This window comes from Alligator mississippiensis, chromosome 2 (genome assembly GCF_030867095.1).
Source record: "Alligator mississippiensis isolate rAllMis1 chromosome 2, rAllMis1, whole genome shotgun sequence".
Lineage (NCBI taxonomy): Eukaryota > Metazoa > Chordata > Crocodylia > Alligatoridae > Alligator > Alligator mississippiensis.
This window is the reverse complement of record NC_081825.1, coordinates 146,977,934-146,986,174: the sequence shown is the minus strand read 5'-3', so window position 1 is coordinate 146,986,174 and position 8,241 is coordinate 146,977,934.

The window sequence follows — 8,241 nt, the reverse complement described above, 5'->3', positions numbered from 1 at the left end:
TTTTTGTTTTGTGTGTGCTTTGGCACTGCTAAATTATTTTCCCGCCAAATTTGTAGCTTTCTTTGCAGTGTGCATTTCTTCTTTGCATTTGAGAAATGCTCGTTGCAAAGCGTTCCCGCCATTTGTATTAGAATTCGAGCCACATTATTGGCTAGTTCTAAAATATGCACATGTGGCAGCTAGTGATTGGCTTGCTAGCCGTATAAAAAGCTTGAGTGGTTTCTGCCCAAGGTGGAGGACTCCACGAACACCAGGAGGAGGGATATTCACGCTGTGTGAAGATCTCTAAGCGCTGCGGAGCCTATCGGACCCAGCGCATTTCAAGCAGGCAACAGAGGTCTGATCAGCCTCTAGCCTCTCCCCGTTGCCGTTCGCAATCCTTGACGTATCCCTCTCCCTGTGTGCAAAAAGGACCCACGGAGCCTAGAAAACTTCGTGTGAGTCTATTCAGAGCTCTTTGCCTCGAGTACTTTCTTTGGTTGGCGCGACGGGCTTGCGGTTTAGAGCCTCCAACCGGATGGGCTAGAAGAACGTTCACAGGAAGGAACTCTAGTCCTCCTCTCATCTTTTCTATCTGTAACCGCAACTCAAGCAAGTTTTCCTGCCTGCACCGCGACCATCTTCGGTGTAAGTAAAATAATCTTAAATCAACCACTGAGCGTCCGTGACTAATTCTAGCTCGCCACCTGTTTTCTCCGACCCCGCGTGCCCGGGCTGCTGGCCACAGCCCGCGCACACAAAAGGGCCCCGGATCACTCCCGGCCCGCACACAAGGATGTGAGCCGACGGTGGGGAGCCATAGCACGGACCTTGTGAATGTCAGCGGACATGCTGCTTTTCTTTATCACATTAGCTGGTGGCAGTTATTACCCATGGACGGGACTGTTTTGTTTTTTTTTTCTTTTTGATTAATACTGGCGGTTTGTGTGAGGCTATTAGGAGAAGAAGGAGGCCTTATTTTTGGGGACCCACTATGGAGTGGGGACCCTAGTGCCACCAAGAGTGCAGCTTTTGAGGGGCTCAGACCCTGGTGTCAGCAAGGGCATGGTTTTGTGGGGCACAGACCCTGGCCCCTGAAGGTGTGATCTTAAAAAGGCCAGGGAGGTCTGGTGCACCTGTGGTGCAACTTTATTTTGGTTTGGTTTTTTTTGTTGTTTTTGTTTTTTTTTTTAACTGAGAGGGTGCGAGTTCAGGGTTATCCCCTGGTTTTGAAGCTGTGACCCGACCCCCACCCCCCCTGACCCCCGGCTGTGGGGCTCGCACCCAGGCCTCTGGGCCAGGAGGGGGTCGAGCTCCAGAGTGGAGCAGAAAAGAGGGCCACGAGCCTCAAGACACCGGAAAAGGCTAAAGCCTCGGAGTCAAAACCTGTTTAGTGGGTTAGACAGGGAGGCCTAGCTAAAGAAAAACAGGGGTCAGGCCCACGTAGGTGAAAGGCCCCAACATACCCAAAACAATAGGCATTCTCCCGCTTGCAAGAACATCATCATCGTAATAATTTCCATCAAGACGTAGCAGGCGAGTATAGGGCAGGACATAAGAACCCCAAAGAAGGCTCCAGGGCACCCCACGTAAGGCACGGATTACCAGGAAGATGGTGCTGAGGAGGGTGACATGTTACAGAGCGCTAAGCAGGGGTTGCCAGTATGATGATCAGTAGGTAATTAAATAACAAAACAAGAACCTCTGGCTGTTAGTAGACAATAGCCCAGCCAGAGGAACTTACCATTATGAAACTCTAGTCTACAAGCCTTTTTAGGCTAATCAAATCAAGGAACTGATTGCTGGAACTGAGCACCCACCCTATTGACTATTCCTGTAACCCATGACAATACAGCCATTGAGTCCCTCAAGTCAAGGGAGGAAATAAAACAGAAAATCAATCGCCTCAAGATGGAGACAGTCAGTTGCACAAGCAGCCATATAACGAGTTAAGCTCAGGAGCTGCCTCTGGTGAACAAGCTAAGAGGCTGTGACTTGGATGGCTACACAGTCTGATGGGTGGCGAATTGGCTAGAGGGTCGCACCCAGAGAGTCGTGGTGGATGGGTCGGTTTCGACATGGAAGGGTGTGGGCAGTGGGGTCCCGCAGGGCTCGGTCCTTGGACCGATACTCTTTAATGTCTTCATCAGCGACTTGGACAAGGGAGTGAAGTGTACTCTGTCCAAGTACAAGGCACCAAATACTTCCCTCCTTAAGAATGGCCTTAACAAGAAGGGTGCCCTATTTAATTTCTGCAACTGGTGCATAATTGAACAGGCAGGTTGTATGCATGTGGCGTGACTGCTCTGTGAAACTTGTACCAAGATGTGCACGTCTACTTTAGAAACCAGGAAAATGGTTCAGTTTGCCTAACATTCATGATTACCAAATAGCTCTTTATTTTTATTCATCTGCTATGAAAGAAGTCAAATTAAAAGCTTCTCTTAATGAATCTCACTAGCAATCGTAAATACTGAGCAGGAGACACCTAGATTGGAAAAGAAAAATTCCTGCAGAACGGTTCTCTGGTTCTGAAGCATTTCTGTAAGAGTGGGTTTGGCTGGTTGGGGTCTGGTCCTCCTGACCATTGCAGGGAATCCTTTAAAGTGCAGCTAATGGCAGAAAAGGGACAAACAATTCTTGTTCAGTACATCTGCAGTTAAGAGGCTGTGATGTGGATGACTGCACGGTCCGGTGGGTGGCGAATTGGCTAGAGGGTCGCACCCAAAGAGTCGTGGTAGATGGGTCAGTCTCGACCTGGAAGGGTGTGGGCAGTGGGGTCCCGCAGGGTTCGGTCCTTGGACCGATACTCTTTAATGTCTTCATCAGCGACTTGGACGTGGGAGTGAAATGTACTCTGTCCAAGTTTGCAGATGACACAAAGCTATGGGGAGAAGTGGACACGCCGGAGGGCAGGGAACAGCTGCAGGCAGACCTGGATAGGTTGGACAAGTGGGCAGAAAACAACAGGATGCAGTTCAACAAGGAGAAATGCAAAGTGCTGCACCTAGGGAGGAAAAATGTCCAGCACACCTACAGCCTAGGGAATGACCTGCTGGGTGGCACAGAGGTGGAAAGGGATCTTGGAGTCCTAGTGGACTCCAAGATGAACATGAGCCGGCAGTGTGACGAAGCCATCAGAAAAGCCAATGGCACTTTATCGTGCATCAGCAGATGCATGACAAATAGGTCCAGGGAGGTGATACTTCCCCTCTATAGGGCGTTGGTCAGACCGCAGTTGGAGTACTGCGTGCAATTCTGGGCGCCACACTTCAAGAAGGATGCGGATAACCTGGAGAGGGTACAGCGAAGGGCAACTCGTATGGTCAAGGGCCTGCAGACCAAGCCCTACGAGGAGAGACTAGAGAAACTGGACCTTTTCAGCCTCCGCAAGAGAAGGTTGAGAGGCGACCTTGTAGCTGCCTATAAGTTCATCACGGGGGCACAGAAGGGAATTGGTGAGGATTTATTCACCAAGGCGCCCCCGGGGGTTACAAGAAACAATGGCCACAAGCTAGTAGAGAGCAGATTTAGACTGGACATAAGGAAGAACTTCTTCACAGTTCGAGTGGCCAAGGTCTGGAACGGGCTCCCAAGGGAGGTGGTGCTCTCCCCTACCCTGGGGGTCTTCAAGAGGAGGTTAGATGAGTATCTAGCTGGGGTCATCTAGACCCAGCACTCTTTCCTGCTTATGCAGGGGGTCGGACTTGATGATCTATTGAGGTCCCTTCCAACCCTAACATCTATGAATCTATGAATCTATAAGTTTGCGGATGACACGAAACTGTGGGGAGAAGTGGACACACCGGAGGGCAGGGAACAGCTGCAAGCAGACCTGGATAGGTTGGGCAAGTGGGCAGAAAACAACAGAATGCAATTCAACAAGGAGAAATGCAAAGTGCTGCACCTAGGGAGGAAAAATGTCCAGCACACCTACTGCCTAGGAAATGATCTGCAGGGTGGCATGGAAGTGGAAAGGGATCTTGGAGTCCTAGTGGACTCCAAGATGAACATGAGTCGGCAGTGTGACGAAGCCATCAGAAAAGCTAATGGCACTTTATCATGCATCAGCAGATGCATGACAAATAGATCCAAAGAGGTGATACTTCCCCTCTATCGGGTGCTGGTCAGACCGCAGTTGGAGTACTGCGTGCAATTCTGGGCACCGCACTTCAAGAGGGATGCAGATAACCTGGAGAGCATCCAGAGAAGGGCCACTCATATGGTTAAGGGCTTGCAAGCCAAGCACTATGAGGAAAGACTAGAGAACCTGGACCTTTTCAGCCTCCGCAAGAGAAGGTTGAGAGGCAACCTTGTGGCTGCCTATAAGTTCATCATGGGGGCACAGAAGGGAATTGGTGAGGTTTTATTCATCAAGGCACCCCTGGGGGTTACAAGAAATAATGGCCACAAGCTAGCAGAGAGCAGATTTAGACTAGACATTAGGAAGAACTTCTTCACAGTTTGAGTGGCCAAGGTCTGGAACGGGCTCCCAAGAGAGATGGTGCTCTCCCCTACCCTGGGGGTCTTTAAGAGGAGGTTGGATATGCATCTAGCTGGGGTCATCTAGACCCAGCACTCTTTCCTGCCTGTGCAGGGGGTCGGACTCGATGATCTATTGAGGTCCCTTCCAACCCTAACATCTATGAATCTATGAGTTTTGCCTGTCAGCAGCCAGAGGTGCAGGGCCCCAGAACCCTCCTGCCCCTATCTCCTCAACAGCTGGCAGGCTTCGTGGCTGCAGCAGGGGCTACCATCCCTCCAGCTTTCACCCTGCTGCACCTTAACACGCACAAGTTCATCTATATCATGAGTTTTGCCTGTCAGCAGCTTGAGTTGCAGTTTTCCCCAAACCCCTGCACCAATCTTCTTGAAACTTGGCAGGCTTTGTGGCCTCACCAGAGGCTACCACCCCTGCAGTTTTCACCCCCCTGTGTTGAAACACATAGATGTGACAGGAGTTTTGCTTTCAAGAATTTGGGGTGCAGTTCCCCCCGAACCCCTGCACCAATCTTCTAACAACTTGGCAGGCTTCGTGCTCTTATCAGAGGCTACAAACTCTGCAAGTTTCATTGAAATAAGACAAAAAACAACAAAGTTTATAGATATTTCATTACTTTCCCCATTATACCCTATGGCCGGATCTCCAAAGCAGCTCTGAAGCTTTTCTGAAGCACTTCAGAAGCTCTGAACCACTTCAGAAAACCTAACAAATCCAGCACTTTTATCCAGACAAGCTGCTTCAGATGACAAAGTGTCCGAATCCTCTCCGGATCCGAAGCCTTGCACAGCCCTACCTCTTATCCAGCACCTGACCGACCAAGACAGAAGGACAAGCAGGCAATCCCCTTCAGGAGAAGACATCGCCTTGAAGGAAGCTGACCATTGACAGCGGACTCCAGGGCCTCAGATAGGTAGATATACTAGCACCAGTGCTCTCACAATCTCTACAGCAGCTACTATACACTGTACTACATGGGTTTGAATAACATGGGTTTCAATGAGTGCATGTGTGCGCACCAAGGTGACCAGTACCACTCATAACTCAAAGTTTTGCATTTATTATTTTATTGGTAAGTTCACATCCCATACAATAAATTAAAATTCATTATGATCCTGTGAGCTGGTCCTTTGTAGCCAACATCAGCACACACTCCAATTGCAGAGCTGGGTCCAGGAGCTGCCTGTACCTGGAGAGTTTCCTGCCCTGCCTGGGGCTGGCTAGGACCTGCCCCAAAACAAGACAGGTTGCAGCCAGCCCCAGGAAGCCCTGCTGGGAACAGGGCTCATCCTCATGTGCACAGGGCAGGAGAGCTCTGCAGCAGCAGCTCTCCTGCCCTGTGCACATCAGGACCCCTCCCAATGTGTATGGGGCCAGGAGACAGCGGTCTCCTGGCTCCGTACTCCCTGCCAGCCCCTGGGCTAGCACCCAGAGAGAGTCTGGAGCTATCAGATTTAGTTTTGGTTTCCCCCTATGAAATTAACTTTGGTTTGGAGTCCTTTATTGGCTTGAAAGTTTCTATACACATTTTTCTCAGCATCTGTAACTCTCCTTCTAAGTTCTGCCATCTCTTGACTCCTATAAAGGATTTAAGAGATCTGAATTCTGATAAACTCAAAGTTGTCTGTGATGACAGAACCCAGTCCTTTAGCAAGTGGGGTGACTGCATAGGAAGCTAAAGCAAAGGGGTGCCATCAGGTGCTTCCCAGTCAGGGCATGGTACAGGACAGAGCTGCAAGCAGAGCAGAGTAGCTCATTTTTGGGGGGGGGCAGCACAGAAAAGGGGAAAAGGTGGTTCCCACTGCTGCGTGCACTCCTGAACAAGCATCTTGAGCAAGCAGCCTGCCCCCATCCAGATCTGTGCACAGGGTAGAGGGCAAGCTGCTACTCTGGGCTTTGCCCTGGGCACCAAACTTCATTGCTACAGCACTGACAGAACCTGCTTTGGTCTTCCACTTTTTTTCCTTATTTGCCTTAGTTCTAGCTCCAGCAGCCATCTTTGATTCTTCAGGATCTGCCAGCTGTTTTGCAGTTTCTTCTTCTGATCTTCTCACAACTTTCTTTGGGAAAGATAGCTTCTTATGATACCTGTCTCTTTGTATGCAGCTGCCCTTTAGTGTTCAGGGGGAAATGTTTTTGGAAGTCTGAAAGCAGTTAGAGAGAGGGCAAACCTGTGGATTATGCCAAATTTCTCCCTGCAGCTCTATCTCTGAACAGCCATTGTCCCCAGCAAAATCCACTAATATATTTCTGTGAAAGACTGGGAAATTGCAAGAAAAATAAATAAATAGAGGCCAGGACTGGGCCAAATAGTCCCATCACACCATCTCTCAGCAGAGCTAGTTAAACACGTCATATATGCAAGAGACTCAGCCTTGGTCAGAAACCTCTGTGGAACTGTTGATACTAAGGCCAATACAGAAACTGCTACATTCATAAACCTGACCCCAAAGCAACTCTTTGACCACTTCCCAGAAGTTTTTGGAGCATTAGTGGATTAATCATAATGAATTTCCAAAGACTGTACTGTATTGTTTCAAGGATTCTTCATCTCAAGTAAGAGGGTTATGCAGTAAGAGCCCAAGTATATTTAGCAATTGCCCGTAATTTCATATTATCTAGGAGAGGGTAATTGGGGACAAAGTTCTCCAAATATGGAAAAAGCAAATCAAAAAATTATTATTATTGTACTGTAAGTAGTTGAATGAGAAGATACTTGATGAAGTGGAAATAATTAGTGACATTGAAACTGGACTCTGAAGAATATAAGCATTCACTGCTTTCGTTTAAAGTTAAACACAGAGTAATGCTTTGAGGATGTTCTTTTGCCAAGGCTCTTGGATTGCAGTTCTGAGGGGACAGGTTAATTACTTGCCTCTGTCACAAACTTTTGACATGAGCTTATGAAAGTCATTTAGTGTTTAGGACTCAGATCCCCCTGTATGAAAGAGGGGGTAATGGAAAGACTGTTGCACAGATAACATTCATTAATGGGTTAGTTCATGCAGTAGTTGATGGTTAAACACAGTAGAAATATGGGCTGCAGGAACAGTTAGAAATGAAAATTGCCTATAAAAAATCAGAGCAAAAAATCCACCCCATTCATGCTTCTTTGAACTCTTGGATTCAAATTGGGCCCAGAACAAGAAACATTGAAATGTCCCAGTTGTTCGCATCAGAAAAGTGTTTTAGTGTAATTTCTAGTATGCAAGAATCCCCATGCAACTCCTCCAGTCAGCCGCTTGCACCATTCCCAGCCAACTGCTTGAGGAAAAATGAGGGAAGAGGTAGAAAGGCAGCTCTTTCACTCCTAAACACCAGCCTCTCTGCTGCATGTGGTGGGTCCATCACAAAAAATATGTATTACACTTAAATGTGACCACACTAAAACAGATACTTTTCATAGTATTCAATACTGCCAACCCAACACATTAGAAGCCATTGTTTACCAAAGCAAGATAATAAGCTTGTGGTTCTTATTTGCTTTATGATTTTTTGAGCCCTCTGAATTCTCATTCTCTTTCACTATACTTATGAGGAGTTTTAGATAGATAGATAGATAGATAGATAGATAGATAGATAGATAGATAGATAGATAGATAGATAGATAGATAGATAGATAGATAGATAGATAGATAGATAGATAGATAGATAGTGTGTGTGTGCATGTGTGTACACACACACACACACACACACAATATTTTCCCAAGGGCAAACAATACTGCCTAATTCAGCAGTAAAATTCCCAGACAGACAGACTA